Raw genomic sequence first — 16,285 nt, 5'->3', positions numbered from 1 at the left:
ACGACACCAGCAGGCGCCTTGACTCCGGGGAAGAGGAGATGCCCGAAGACGAATCCGCGACCTGAGGCCTGCCCGGCACCGTCTAATCCGCAACCTGGAGCAGGACGTTGTCGTCGTCCAGCGCCCCCTGAGACACCGGACATGCCTCTGCCACATCGCGCCGGGGACCAGGGTGGGCCGAGGTGGCTACGAGATGGCACCGGAACGGCGCCAGCTCAACCTCCAACGAGGCAGCCGCCTGCGTAGAGGGACGAGAGGCACCCGGGGGATGGGAGGGAGACCCTCGCCAACCTCAACCCATGAGGGGATGAGAGGGGTCCACCGACCCCCATGGCGGCGCCAGGGCCGACTCAACCTCTGGCAAGGCAGCCGCCTGCACAGAGGGACGAGAAGGACTGCATGGAGATATGAGAGGGGCCTGGAGAGGAACGAGGGATCACCTGCCAGCCTCGACCCATGATGGGACGAGGAGGGTCCGTCGACTCCTGTGGTGCCAACAGGGCCAGGAGTTGCCGGAGCGGTGTCACCTCGGCCTTAGACAGTACCACCCAGTTAAAGGACCGACAGGGGCTCGGGGATGCGACCCGAGCCCCGGCAACCTCCTGCAACACCACAGGAGTTTGCGGCAGAGCTGGGGGCGCCATGGTCCAAAGGAGGGACCCCCAAAGGGCCACACCCCAACGGCACCACATCCTCCAAGTCTGGATCCGAACCAGTCGGCACCGGAGCCGCCGGCAGTGCTGAGGAAGGTCCCGCCCCACACGAGGGATCCGCGGACGCCCCAGATGGGGAAGGAGGAGGAGGAGCCAGCGAGGCCTGCAAAGCCGCCGCATATGCCTCCATCTGGGCTCTCGACGCCCCTTCACCGGGGAACGGTGGATAGGGGGACGATATGCGAGGCCACATCACCCGAGGAGAGCCCACGCCCCCAACACGCCGGAAACCAGCACTCGGGAACAAACTGCGACACTTACCGACAGGCGAGCTACGCTCTTGCGGCACAGGGGACAGATGAGGGCGACGGCGATGCCGGCCGCTTTAAAACCCTTCCGCAGAAGCTGATCTTGGGGGCGAAGCCGACCTGGACATGCGAGCCGAGAGAAGTTTCATCCGGCGCTCCCGCCGCAACTTTGGCTTCAATCGTTGGCACACCTCGCAGTCTGTGGAGACAAACACCACATGCAAATGAGGTGAGGGTCCGTCGCCAACATCAGACGTCCACAAGACAAACACGTTTTAAAGCCCGAAGACATCCGCACACTGTTCCCACAAGTCTCGCAATAGCGAAGGGAAAGGCCTAAAAACAGGCCCAGAGCATGGACCGGATCCGCGTTGCACACGGAAAAGGAAAAAAAGGAGGTCCGAGCTCCGGGGTGGGGCTTGTGTGACCTCGCTGACGTCAAGCCTGCGGATGTCAGGGCAGAGTCACGCTGTACCACGGGGAAAGAAAAGTTTTCTAGATCCAATCTCACGCCTGGAGATAATTCTACTTTAAGGAATCAGCGGCTAGTAGTCTCTATCAGATTGGACTCTTTGATGTTGGTCTTGGTTGCAGAGCATTCAGGACCCCTGGGGTTGGCACTGCTTGGCTCCGGTTGGTCCTGGTGCCTCCACACTCGATGAGGAGACAGGTCTGACCTTCCAGAGCACTAGCAACTCTTCCTGGTCACCTCAATAACGAATGTGGTGACAATTTTTGACTTTACTGCAAGTACCCATCCATATAACTTTGGTAGATGGGGGTCAACAATTTCTGTTACTTTTTAAAGTTTTCATTAATGTTTCATTGTATACAAAGGTCTTTCAAATTGATCTTCTCCTTGGTGAGGTAATCTATTTTATTACTTTTCAGGTTTAGTTCGTAAACCAGATTTTGGATCTTGAATATTTTCGTCTGGTCAAACTTCTTGCCAGAATATTATTCCCTATTTAGGTCAATACCTTCTCCTCATCCCTCAATTTTTGTTTGTGCGATATTGGACGTCTTCTACTTCTACTAAAGCACTTGGCTGGTGTTTGCTCTCAGTGGTTATGTTGAATTTCATTCTGAGATCACAAATTCGTAATTTCCCACTTTCACGCTTTTGGCACTTTTCTTTAGGTCATTTATGACACTATTTTCCCTCATTTATCTTGGTACATTTCTGCTTAGGTGTTTACTCATGTTATACTTCTAATGGATTTATTTTTCTATACCTTTTGACCATGAGTCCTTCACTTCTCTGGGTATCTGTAAACAGTTGGGATGGATATTTTGGCAACTTTTATAGGTCTTGTGGACACATTTTAATGACTGTATATTTGTACACATCTACATCCTTGAAGAAGTCACTGTGTGACTAAACATGTGTTGGCTGTTCTTTGCTGTTCTCAACATGCATGTACAAGATTAAAGCTACCTGGTCTTTTGTCTTCAATAAACCACAGACTTGATATATTCACAAGAATCGTTATTTTATGGACTGACTGTGCTTGGATTTCGATTGAGTGCTTTGGTATCTTAAGTACATTGTTGTCAAAGTAGATACTTTTAACTACTAATTCCTCACATTATGAGAAGATTCCAAAGCAGTACCTACCCAGGGTGAAGGTCTGTGGAATGGCAAAGACAAGGAAATTCTGCACCACAGGTGTGGTGAAATTCTCATTTTGTCAAACTGGTTGCTCTGACAATAGTGTTTTGCGAAGACATTCCCATACAGCAGCTTGGCAGATGTCCACGACTGGCACACCTCATGCTTTCTGAGGGTTTCTTTTTGGCTAGCCCATAGCAGATCTTGATACACAGAGCGATCCACGGAAAGATGGCTCTCTTTTGCACAGCTTTCCCCTTTTCGCGCACCAGAGAAGCGCACAAACGATCCATGGTCTTTGGTCCGATCATTTTAAAAACTGAGGGCCCTTTTAGGGTAAAAACTGTGAAGATGTTTCTCGACCTTAGAGGGGTGAGGTGGAGCGTAGAAGCTGGAAAGATGATGGATTGTTCAATGTGAAAGGGCAAAACTAGCATTTGGCAGGAATACCCCTTTCGTCCTAAGACATATTTCTCTGGGAAAAACTTTCTGTATGGCTGTTGGATGGACAGGGTGTGGAGATCAGACACTCGCCTCACAGATGTAATAGCGTTTTTGAACACAGTCTTGATGGTCAACAGGCATAGAGGACCGCTGTGCATCAGTTGAAAAGGAATGCACATTAGATAAGCGCAAACCAAATCAAGGTCCCATTATGGCATCACAAAAGAGGTCGGTGGGAACATGAGGATCAGCCCTTTTAAGAAAAACATCACAACAGGTAATTTGAAAAGTGATGGCTCATCTGGCTATCTTAAAATGACAGAAAGATAACCCTTTACTGTTGCCACAGCAAATCCTTGCTAGGCTAAAGAAAAGCAGAATATGATGTCAGACAACTTTGTATTAAAGGATTGGCTAGCGTGGGAGGAACACCAGGTAACAAACTTTTCCCAGTGCCCTGCTTATACAGTTTTGCTGGATGGACATCTGGATGTCAAGATGACATGTACCACCTGGGGAGGGAGATCAAAAGATATCAACTTTTGCTGATCAATCTCCACATATGGCAATGTAGGTTGCACAGGCTAGGATGCAGGTCCTGACCCCAATGATGGGACAGTACGTCCTCCCTTAGAGGCAGCCTGATTGGAGGATACATTTTTATAGCCAGATATTCCAGGCACCACCCTGTCTTTGCGCTATCCAGAGCCACTACAACGACTTGGGTTTAGCCTTTCTTGATCTTTATCAGCACTCTGTGCAGGAGAGGAAGGGCAGAAAGACAAACAAGAGTCACAAGTCCAAGTTGAAACAAAAGGCGTCTCCAAGGAAGTACTGACTTGGAAACTCCACAATGCAAAAAAGAGTGGAAACTGCGTTCTCTGTAGTGGCAAATAGATCGAGCCAAGGTTCTACCCATAGCTGGAAGATGACCTGTGCCACCTCCATGTGTAATGTCCATTAGTGATCCATAAGGCAATGGTGGCTGAATTTGACAGCTCTGACGTTTAAATATCCTGTCAGGTGCTTGGCAATCAAAGAAATGTCTGGGTGTTCATCCCAATTCAGAGATGTAGAGCCTCTTAGCACAGGACCCACAAACCCAGTCTGCCTTGTTTGTTGAAATATCCTGCTGTCTCTGAGAACCTGCACCTGTTCCCCCTTGATGTTCAAAAAGAATGCTTTCAGTGCCAACAGGATCGCTCACAATTTCAGCAGGTTGAGGTGGAGGTAAATTTCCTCCAGAGACTAGACTTCTCTCCTAGAGGGCCTTTCCAGCATATAAGTGATGCATCCACCACTGACACGAGTTCTGGGTGGGGTCTGCTACCAGTCTAATTGCAGTCAAGCCGACACCTCTGCAGGTCTTTCGCAATCTCCTTCAACAACCGGATGGAGTCTGACAGATTTACTTAGTGCTGAGCCCTCTGAGACTTCGGATCCCACTGCAGAGCCCGGAGGTGCCACTTGACATGGTCGACGAACAGGATGCATCAGACCATGAGGCCCAGAATCCGCAGAACTACTCTCACGGAGATCCAGGTCAAGGTCACTTTGGCACATTGATAGAAAAACCCAATGATGTCAAAAGGTCATTACTTGTCTGGAGGTGGCTTACGAATCCCTGAAGTGAACCTGCCTTCAGCAGTCAGTTATCGAGGTATCGGAAGGCTGGTTCTTGCAGCCTCTACAAATGAGCTGCAACCACTACCATTACCTTTTTGAACACCCAAGATAAAATGGTCAGGCCAAAGAGGAGCACAGAGATCTTTAAGTGCTCTTGGTCTTCCTGAAACCACAGGTAGCGTTTGTGGTCTGGCATGACGGGGATGTAGAAATAGGTGAACTGCAAATCCAATGCTGTCATCCAGTATCTTGGATCCAGGGAAGACAGAGCTTGAGCCAATGTGAGCATTCTGAGTTCGTCCTTCTGGAGGAAGAAGTTCGGAGGGTGAAAATCTAGGATAGGATGAAGGACAGTCCTTCAGCAACAAAAAGTAACAGGTATAAGAACCAGTCCCCATCTCTGCACGAAAAAAGTAATGAGAAAAAGAATCAGTGCCCCATCTCTGATGAAGCCAACCTTTTTAAGGCTCCCTTGCACAAGCGTGCCCAACTTCTCTTTGGAGTATGGACAAGTGGTCCTCCAGAAAGTGAAAATGGGGCATCTGACAGAAAAGGCAGAGTACCATGTTCCACAATCTGGAGCTTCCATTTCTCGCATGTGATGCTCCTCCTTCCCGGGAGGTAAAAGGTGATGCAGCTTCTGACCAGGCGATCGTGTTCTGCTAAGGATGACAAACTGGTTTTGCAGCAGCTGCAGGAAGGGAGGCTGGGGTTTGGGTAGTACATTGTTCCTGGGGGCCTAGACGTTGTCTACTTGCTCCAGGGCCTCTACCTTGAAAGGAATGGCAGGCCTGTTGCTACTGAAACACATACTGGGGTTGTCTCTGTTGCAATCCCCTGCCGAATCCTTGCAAGGAGTGAGTTTGTTGGGGGAACTTTAGAACAGTTGGAGCTAGCCTCTAGGCCTAGAGAGCGAGTAGTGGCTTTTGTTTCCCAAAAAATTCCTAAGGCTACCTTTATTGCAAACAGCAACAGCAATCGAAGGACATATCTATTAAAGGTTTTCAGATAGCCGACGCAAAGCCCATGGAGTGAATCTAGGAGTTATGCCAAATCACTACTGATGGAACATGATCCAAACTGCCCTATTGAGACATTTGGTTGATTTCAAGCTTGAGCAAATGAAGATCTTCACTGCATCCAGGCTATCCATGATGAGGATTGCAGGATTGGCCATACGTCCTCTGGGTCAGCTGGAAAGATGTCCACAGCCATTTCACGGCGCATGAAAAATCTGCCCAGGAGGCAACAAGTGTTCACAGACCTGAGGGAAAGGCTGGTGGAGGAAAACACACTAGACAAACGTTTCCATGTGTTTGACTCTGTCAGGAAGAGGTAGTAGGAATTGCATTTGTGTTAAGGCAACTTGTAGGCACCTGTACAGCCAAGCTCACTCAAGGGAGGTGCTGAAAGAGAAAATCTGAACTCCAGAGTGGGTCTGTGCCGCCTTGCCAATTGGTCTATTAACTATAGGGCAAGATTCTGGCTTTGCCCAGGTGCCAACTAGTACATCCATTAGGCGACTTATTAAATGGAAACAGAGGTTCCTGGCTCAATTGGTCTGAGTTGAGCACCTCAGTTAAAACGTTTGTCTTCTTTTCTGTTGTGGGAAGGGTGAGATCCAAAACTTCTGCCATACTCATAGTGATTGTTGTGAAGGAGTCGGACGCCTTTGTTGCCATAGTCGTGTTAGAGGCAGAAAGGCCAATGTGTGGTGAGACGTTCAGCTGACTAGCATCCTACATATTCAGAAACATGTGTTCATTGTCACAAGGGGTGACAACCCCATATCATTATCATAATCAGCAGGAGGCTGTGAGGTTTCTAGGCCAGAATAGGAGTCTATGTGTGTCAACAGCAACCTCGAGTGGTGGTGAGGGAGTGCGGGAGCCTATTCAAACTATCCATTCTGTCTCAGGCGTCGAAACTCATGGTTGTGGCGTTGGTCGCAGAACCAGAGATGCCATCTTATAATGAAGTCAGGGGAGTAGGGCTCTGAGACAGGGCCGGCCTCTAATGGAGGTCGAATAGGGATGTCTGCGACAGATGCGCCAGTAGCAGTAACTGGACTGGATGCCACCTCAATCCTTAGGAGTTTATAAGGTGCTCTAACGGGATCTAGTGAAGTACCACAGATTCTGCCCAAGGCCTGCATAAATTTGAGGAGCTTTTTAGGGGTCACCGATGGCCCTGGGAAGTATGGGCACAGAAGGATCAATTGTGGAATCAACTCCAATTGAGAGTAAAGACTACACTGCCTTGATGTACCAAGGGGGGTGGGGGAGGCTTTCCGACTTAGAACAGAGGGAGCAGTGGGATGAAGGGGACCCGTGCTTCAACCTAATATGCTTTTTTCACTTCTCGGACTTACCTGAACTCCTGGACTAAGATGATGAACCGTCATAAGATCGGCCATGGGAAAAAAAGTGTGCCTGCATCTTTAACTGTGACAGATCCTTGCACGACTTCCTAAGCTCTGAACTTGCAAATTTGCCTTTGCGGTTGTGGAGGACAAGTTAAACATCTTCAGTAATGTCTTATCTGAAAGAGACATAATGTAGCCACAGATTCCTTAACTTAGAATACCCCAGGCTTCATGCTGGGTCCTAAACTTCTTGCTCAAGCAATACCCATGCGCGCCAAAAGGTGGCAGTGGTCGGCTCCGCATGACGTCAGCAGCGTCATCAGCACCGTACGTGTCATCCCCGTCAACTATATAGGCACCTCCTTGGCACGCTGGCGTCAGTTCTTTTAATGAATTTGCACGCCAGGAGCGCAGAGCCATGAAGTGCACTGACAGTGGTGTGTTTAGAACAACTATGGTCCTGAAAGGGGTTAGCCTTGACCCTAAAAACTTGTCTGCAGTGCGGAGAGGATGGGTGGGTAAGGAGTCTGCGGCTAGGTTAGGTCTATACCAGATAAGGCTTTACTGAAGGAAAGTAACTTGTCCACCTGATAGAGACAACTAGCCGCAGATTCAAAAAATATCCCAGCAATACCATCCCCGTAGGAGGGACTGCAGTCTTGTTTAGACCAGGAAGTCCTGTGAACTTGATTTTCCAAGCAGTAGCGTTTAGTTAAAATGTGCAGGGATGCCCAGGTTGCTGCCTAACAAATCTCAAGGACAAGAACACCATCTTGCAATGCTGTGGTTGAAGCCTTAGGACTGGTGGAATGACCTCTTAAGCCTTCAAGAGGCTGTTTCTTGGCCAGAGTGTAGGCAATTTTGATACAGAGGGTGACCCATTGTGAGATAGTCTTCTGCACCGCACGACCTTTCTTTGATCCAATGTACCCCATGAAGGATTCGTCGTTCACCAGTGTGAGAAGTTGGCCGGGTATATGATGTTCACTATTCAAGTGAGCACCTTGCACCAGTCCAAACAACCCTTATGGTGATGGTTGTAAAGTCAACCTTATAGACCAGCTATCCTAGTGGTAGCATGGACAAAAGCAGTCTTAGTCTAAACTCAAGAGGGCATGTGAAGCCAGCTGTTTTACCATATGCAAAGCTTTTAATACCAAATGAAAGGACACCACACAGGTTATATATTCAAAATATATTTGTATTTATTTCTAAATAGATCCCCTTAACTCTTTATGAGCACAGGAGCACAAGCTTATAACAAGTAACTTAATATAACATACAAAAGCTGCACAAATATGAATAGGCCCTGGTGGCCAGTAAAACCATATACTAAAATAGTGGTATAAGAACTACGTCACGAACAATGGTAAGGCCTAGGGAATCGCTGGGGCTACACTGGACTAACAGCAGTTAGGAAGTGGGAGGCCCACAGGATGCGGGTGCAGTGTCTAAATGCACATGCGTGCACCAATAGAAGTCAATGGGTGCGTAAAGTTAGAAAGTTGCAGATTTGGAAGTCTTCCGACTGGACTAAAACTTAACCACTTAAAACTAGGACACTAGGGATGTAAATCTCTACAGGAGCACTGCAGTACTCGCGTTACCTCACCCACAGGAAGCAGGTGCATAGGTGTCAAAGTGTGTCGGGTTTCGTCGTGGAGTTCTATGGAGCCTGGGAGAAAAGATGCTGCAGGCGACCAGGTGAGAAGAGTCCGGTTGGATCCAAGGGTGGATCGAAGATGTAGAGTACCTGAAAACAGAGGGGACAGAGTCTGGGTCACTAGCCAGTGACCAGGAAGGAACCAGGCGATGTTGGGTTGCGATCAGGTGATGTTGTGAAGATTATCTCCGCTGCCACGTGGACCAGGAGGTGTCGACGACGACCAGGCGCTGGGCACGGACTGTCCCATGAAGGCTCTCGCTGTCGGCGGTGTCGGATCTTGATTCGGAGTCAACAGGCCTTGGCAAAAGCAACCCACGCAGGAATCAAAGATGGCTTCTGGATCAGACCAGCGAGGTCTGATGGGCTGCTCCTTTTCAGGGGAGCAAGGGCCAGTCTGGAGCGACCAGACCAGCGTTGAAAATTCGAAGTTTCGTCGTCACAGAGGCCACTAGCCAACGGGCAAGTGACCGGACAGACGCGTCGAGCAGGAAAATGCAAAAGGGCCCCACGGAGCACTCGGTGAGTGTGGAGAGGTGATCTTCTGTGCAAAGAATGCTCGGGGCTGGGGCTTCTCAATCCCCAATGCACAGCTTTGAGGGTGCCTCAGGAGCTGCACAGAAAGCACTTCGCTGGCTTTCCAAGATGGTCGGTCCCACGTCTCTCGTCGCCTCCACGGGTCTCAGCTTTGCTGTGGCTGTGGATCGGGCTGTTGGATGTCTGGAAGTCCGGTTCTTGTCGGTCTCGGTCGTTCGAGCTCCGGCGGGAGAACCAACAAAGCAAACCTTTGAGCGCTTGATGGTGCCTGTTTGCACAGGGTGGTCACTCCTTGACCACAAGGGAGATTCTTCAGTCTTCTACGTCGAGTAGGATGTCGAAGGGTCCAGAGTTTCGTATCAGAGTTTCAGTCAGGATTATCTAAAGTCTAAGGACACAGCTCCTACCTTTATTCCAAATCAAGGGGCTGGATTACCTGCTAGGTCCCTCCTATGGGTGGGACCCAGGAAGGGGGTGGTTACACCCCTTTCCCTTTGTCCAGTTTCGCGCCAGAGCTGGGGCTGGAGTGCCCCAGCACCGGTTTGAACTGGCCTATGCATGGGACACCTTGTGTGCCCCAGGCAGTGTCTCGTTTCATTCAGCCCTCCCTGCCCCAATCCACTATCACCTGTCTGGGGTGGTGCTAGCACCTCCCTGTGACAGGAAACCTATTGTCCAAGCCTCCCTCGCTGGAAGGGCTCCCAGCAGCAGGAGGTCAGACTTGTGTCTGTGGCAGCAGCATCCATTTTGTGATGCTGAGGCTCTGGTTAACTTTAACCGAGATTGATGGAAGTAACATTTCTTCTCCCTCTAGAAGGGTGGAATGCTACCCCCGTCACCAGAATTGGCAAAGGGGGTAGTATTCCAAAGCATATGACACCTTACACGACATGTTTTGATAAAGCCAAACCAAAGATAGCATTTAACAGCGAGGTTCATAATGCACTTAAGAGTATATGGTATGGCAATATCCTAGAACAGCTATAAGGACATGGTTCTGAAAGCTGCAGACAGGCTCAGCTCATGCTAGAGCACCATCTCACACAAAACCAAGCACTCTGCCTCCAGGATTGTTAAGGCCTGCCAAAGGAGTGACTTATAGGTGTATATGTGTCCAGATATAGGTTTAGACATAGGTATAATATATCTAAGCAAGGGGGGAGACAGAGAAAGCACCTACCTGTACCCAGGCCATACCGGGGACACGAACGCCGCCACCGGCCAAGAGTCAATCTCTCTTTTGCATCGCGCCGCCGCCCCGGGACCACAACTCCCGGAAGCCTCAGCGGCGGCGCGCACCTCTGACCTCGCGCCAGCGCCTGGAGGCGCTTTAAATCGGCGCTGAGGTCTGCTTCGCGGGACGCCGGGCGAAGCCCGGGCCAAGGGTGGGCCCGTTTAAGCCCGTTCAAGACCGGACAAGGCCGGGTTGGGTCACCCCCCTTTCATCCACCATATGGCCTACCCCTGTGAGTACTCTGCTGATGTACTTTATTGTAGTTTACTGTGATTTCTGCAATGCCTCCTAAGGAGGCCAAGGGGAGAGTGGACACTGTCAATTTTACGGGAGCCATGGACCAGTTCATAACGAGGATGAACTGTGTTGTTGATGAGGGGATCACAATAATGGAGCGACGGGTTTCCCAGGAACTGGCTATTGCAAGGAGGTCTTCGATGGGACATATTGCGAATGTGCGAACACCTGTGAACTTAAGTGCTAATGGTGGTATAGGTGCTTCACCAATTTTAGAACTCCCCATTCCACAGCTCCCCTCTTGTGACTTATCACAGGCTTCACCTGATAGTCAGTCCACGGTCTCAGAATCATTGTTGTTATCTCCCCAAAGGTTGCCCCCTGTGCCCAATGCAGTTAAGGTGCACAATGCTAGACAACAGCGTGGGAGAGACCCGGGGGCAATTCCAAAAAACAAGCAAGGGCTAGCAAATAACATTGGTGGGAGGAAAAAGAAAGCCCCAAAAAACATGAAAGAAATTCCAACTACCCTGGAGCAGCCCTCTGTAAACCCTGCCCCGGGATTAGCTGACCCTTCCCTGCCTTGTAGGGTCCACCAGGTAACAGGTGGTTTGCCCAGTCAAGGCGATTTGGAAGGGGTGACGGAGGTTGAGTCAAATGCTATCTATAAGACTCTTAGAGTTCTTCTAGCTCCATTAGAGGACAGATTGAGTAAGATCGAGCTCCTTTTAAAAAGGATTGAGCGCGACCTCAAGGGAATTGTAGAACCCCCCTTAAGGGATACGACTCCCACAGCTACTAAGTCACTAGCTAAAACCTGTGGGAAAAAGGCTCCGGCTCCAGCCGTCCAGAAGGACGTAATAGTGTCAAACTTAGCCCATAGGGTTTCATCTGCTCCTCCAGTTGCACCTCCCATTAAGGACATAGCATCTGCTAATTTAAATAGCTCACAAAAGCATAATATACCACAAGACAGTATAGGTGGTGAGGTCCCAATTGCCCATTCTAATATAGGTAAAAATACTTTAAATTTACCCCCGGAGGTTTGTCCACTTGTGGTAATCCTAGCCGGGGTACCAGAGTTGCGCAAACACGAAGTAGAAACCCCCACAAAACTGCGGAATAGGGTTGTACATTGGTTAAACACTTACAGACCACTGCCCCCTCATCTTGTTGGCAAAATACTTATGATTCGAAGGGTAGCATGGGTCGGACATTTGGCCAAAAAATATTAGGGGCAACTGTATTTTGATCAATTTTAACAACCCTAGAATTGTTGATCATATCTGTAATTGGAGATACCCCAGTGCAGGTGCGACCATTCACTCTCTTCCACTGACTTATTTTTATCCCCGAGGTCATTTTTCCTCACAGATAGATGGTTGGACACTAGTGCAGCGGAATAGGAGGGGACCACCTCAGGGGGGATGGCTTATGCCCTCCCTTCACTTGGACCCTATTCTCCAACCATAACCGTTTTGATTGTTTGGAGGCTGTTGATTGACTCGATGATGGAGTAAGAGTGTTGAACAGTTCCTCTTTCACTTTGGGTAGTTGCTCTCTCCACTCTCTGTGTCACCACAGACCTTGGGCCCTGAGTCTTCAAATTCAGCTCCAGAACCTATGAGGATTGCTAATATTGTTACTAGTCAGGACTTAAGTGAAACTTCATGTGTCCATATTCCCGGTAATGCTCATGTTAATAACCTTAAACTTGTCTCGTGGAATGTGGCAGGTCTGCGAAACAAGCTTTCACTACCGGATTGGAATAATTTCATAGATGGGTATGACATATGTATGTTTCAGGAGACATGGTGTCTCGAACCTTTATATAAGCAGGGATTTTCTTGTTTTTATGTACCTGCTACTACGGTTGGGCGTGGTCGTCCTTCTGGAGGGCTTATGGCATGGGTAAGGGTTGACCTTAACCTTAAGTTCATTCATCATACTTGCTCATCTTTGGATGTTATGAGACTTTCCATTAGGGGTATGAATGGTATTCCCACTTGGGAATTCTTTAATGTATATGCTAGAGGCACCCAAGGGGGGGCCAAATCTTCCACTATTGCTACCTTATCTGATTTGCTTAAATTGTGTTCCCCTGATTCCTTAGTTCTGGTTGCTGGGGACCTTAATTGTTCGTTTGAGCCTTTGGCAGCAGACGACATTCTTGGAGTGCATGAGGATGATGCTCGATGGGGCATTCCGCCCCTCTTGCTCACGCCTGTGAGGAGATGGTCCCCAGTTGTCATCCAATAGAATGCCCTAATGATCGAAACAGGACTAAGAGCTGTAAATGGTCGCACCATCTCCGATGCTCAGGGGGCAAATACATATAACAGTTTCGTGTGAAAGTAGAATTGATTATATAATGGTGGACAGGAGAGCATGGGAGTCAGTGGTGGACATGGTCATTATACCGTCAGTGGAGAGCGACCATAACCCCCTGTCCCTTACATTGGTGGACCTATGGTAGAGAAAGGAGCATACCCCTTCAAATAGTGCGTGGTTAATAACTAAGAGAGTTGTACCATCTAATTGCAATAGATTCCTCAAGTGGCCCAAGTTTAGCATGGACGAAACTAGATTAAGTGCACTGGATGGAATCCTTAGTGAGCAGTCCTTAAGGCTTTCTGCAGTATGCAATGGTGTGGCTGGGCCTGTGGAGGCAGTAACTATTTATACTGATACTATAGATCAGATTGGCAAACTGTTCGTAGTCCCAGGTAAAAAGAACCCAATAACTGTCAAGCCAGCGCAGAAATGGTTTGATAGTAACTGTAGAATGATGAAAAATAACTTGATTCTTGCTATTAAATCCAGCAATCTAGTTGCTGTTCGGTTGGCCAGACTGCACTATAGACAAGCCATAACAACAGCTAAAAGGGAGTGGGAAGAATCTCACTGGGAAAGCCTCAGAGCTGCAAGTAAAACCAAGAATGGTGAGTTGTTTTGGGCCCTAGTCAGAAGATCGAACGGCTGTGACCCGGACCAAACCCCCAACCATATTACAGATAGCGAATGGTTTGAGCACTTTAGTAAACTCTACGGGGGTGTTGAACCATCCGGAGCCCCAGGGCATTTGAGCGGTGCCATGGCTACTGGTTCTGGACAGGCTCCCCTCAGAGTCGACAAGGAAGAAGTGCTGGCTGCAATAGCTAAGATTGTACCTGCTAAAGCCCCAGGGCAGGATGGTGTACCGGGCGACCTTTTTAAAGCCAATCCTGAAGGTTGGGCCTCTTACTTTGTAAGCTTTACGAATGCACTGTTGGAAGGCTCACCTGTCCCGAACTCATGGAAGGCGGCCGAAGTTATCCCCATATACAAGAAGGGCCACAGGGAGGACCCTGCCAACTATCGCCCAATCAGTCTTATAGACGCGGGGCAGAAATTGGTTGGCAGGGTACTCTTGGAGAGGATTCTTTCCTGGGCTGATGAGAACAACATCATCTCATCCTTCCAGGCGGGCTTTAGGGCCTGCACGAGCACGATAGATCAGGCATTTAGGCTAGTACACGATAGATCAGGCATTTAGGCTGGTACTTTTACATTGGAACGTGGTTACCATTGGCAAAGGCGGTCTTTATTTGGGATTCATTGACTTAAAGACCGCCTTTGACCTGGTCCCCCGAGACCGCCTATGGCTGATCCTGGAGATGGCTGATCCTGGAGGAGATGGGGATTCCCTTACCCATTTTGAATCTCCTGGCACGCATGCATGATGGTACCTACGCCCGTATTAAATGGGGATCACAGGAGCAAAAAACTGATAAAATCCCTGTTAACTGAGGGGTACGCCACGGCTGCGTACTAGCCCCGACACTTTTCACGCTATTTGTGAATGGTGTAGTCTCTTTTTTGCTGGAAATTAACGCTGATGCCCCGGTCTTGGCGGGTGATAAAGTCCCCGCACTTCTCTTTGCGGACAATACGTTGTTGGTATCAAAAACTCCCGCAGGATTGCAGAAGCTGCTGGATCGCTTTTGTCGGTTTTGTAAGCTCAGGGGCCTTGTTATAAATACCTCGAAAACTAAGCTCCTCTATTTTAGGTCGTCCAGATCCAACCTTTCCCTGGATGGGGTGCCATTGGAACGTGTAAAAGAATTAGACTACTTGGGAATTAGAATTTCAGACAAATTGAAATGTCAGCCACATATTGATAAAATGGCATTAAGCCACAAAAGGGTGGTTGGAGTATTAGGGAGAGAACACCGTGTATCCACCTCCAAGCCCATTGCTCCTGCTTTGGACATCTACGCTGCAAAAGCTGTAGGGTGCGCCCTTTACGGCGCAGAGCTTTGGGGCTTTGACTGTGTTGCTGCTTTAGTCACTGCAGAGAACAAGTTCTTTAGGGAACTGGTATCACTTCCGAGGGGTATTCCCACCAAACCACTCTTGAGAGATATGGGTCGCCGCTCTCTTAAAGATCTAGCCACTCTACGCCCCCTTTTATATTGGGCTCGGCTATGGCGGACCCCGGAGCTCTCAAGGTATGTAGATGGTTTAAGAGAAGTCATGAACCTTCATGGAGCCCACAAAATCAGTTGGATTAGAAATATAAAGAAGCTTCAGCTCGTAACGGGCTTGCCAACTGATTGGAAGCCTGGGGTATCATTATCAAAGGCTGAAACCAAGCGAGCCTATTGGACATGGGTTGACGATCAAGAGCAGAGGGACCCAAACCTAGGTAGGCTGCCTGAGGCATTTCGACAGCATAAATTAAAGCCTCGCCTTGAGTCTTACTTAGATTTTATTAAGAAACCAAGAGATAGATCCCTTTTCATCAGTTTAGGTTGGGAACACTCCCCCTTCGCGATCATACCTGTAAGTGGAAGCCCCCGCACCAAACTTCTCCTGACTGCCCAATCTGTGAAGGTGTCATTGAAAATATCCCTCATGTTTTTTTTGTATGCCCAGCCTACGCAAAACCCAGACAGAAATGGCTCAAACCTGTGTGCCTGTTGCTTGGAACCAGGGACCACTCCGCTGCACTTAGAATACTTAAGGCTGATGCTAGCACAACCTTAGTGTGTGGGGTGGCCAAATTTCTTAGTTGGGCCTGGATGATTAGGCTGAAGGCTACTAAATGATTTAAGTTTTAGCTGAATCTTCAATATGTTTAAATCTTCACAAAGCTGCTAAAGTTTAATATATTCTTAACCTATTTATTGTGATACAAAAGGTCTTTTACTATAATCTTTTTAAAATGTATTGTTAATGAATTGTGATTTTATATTTTTATGTGCTTTTATGATATTCTGTATATCGAATAAAGCTTTGATGATGATATCTAAGCAAGGGGTGATTACACGACCTTGCCCCAGCTGAGTGATCAGCCAGTTGTGCCAGTTTGGATGGCCAGCCAGGGGTGGCAAAAGATATGCTGCAGCCCTTTGTAGGCCTTGGATGCACCTATGCCCTGGGTACATATGGTACATGTAGGAGAGTGGTGTCTGCAATCCCATGGCCACCCCAGATTTTTGCTTTTTGCTTCACTGATTTACGACTTTCCCTGGCTGTGGGCCTGCTAATCAGACCCACAGCCTAGCTGTTCTCTCTCTAAATTACAACCATGTACCCTAGGTGCATTTACCAATTGGTACTGG

General features: G+C 48.6%; 1 protein-coding gene across 2 annotated transcripts in view; it reads right to left on the bottom strand.

Moving 5' to 3' along the window:
- TDRD1 (tudor domain containing 1) overlaps nt 1-16,285 on the bottom strand; it is a 2,637,228-nt gene that overhangs the window by 900,496 nt on the left and 1,720,447 nt on the right. The gene's annotated exons all lie outside the window — the stretch shown is intronic.

This window comes from Lissotriton helveticus, chromosome 5_1 (assembly GCF_964261635.1).
Source record: "Lissotriton helveticus chromosome 5_1, aLisHel1.1, whole genome shotgun sequence".
NCBI lineage: Eukaryota > Metazoa > Chordata > Amphibia > Caudata > Salamandridae > Lissotriton > Lissotriton helveticus.
Note: the sequence above shows the minus strand (reverse complement) of the source record. Positions and strands in the feature narration are given on the sequence as shown.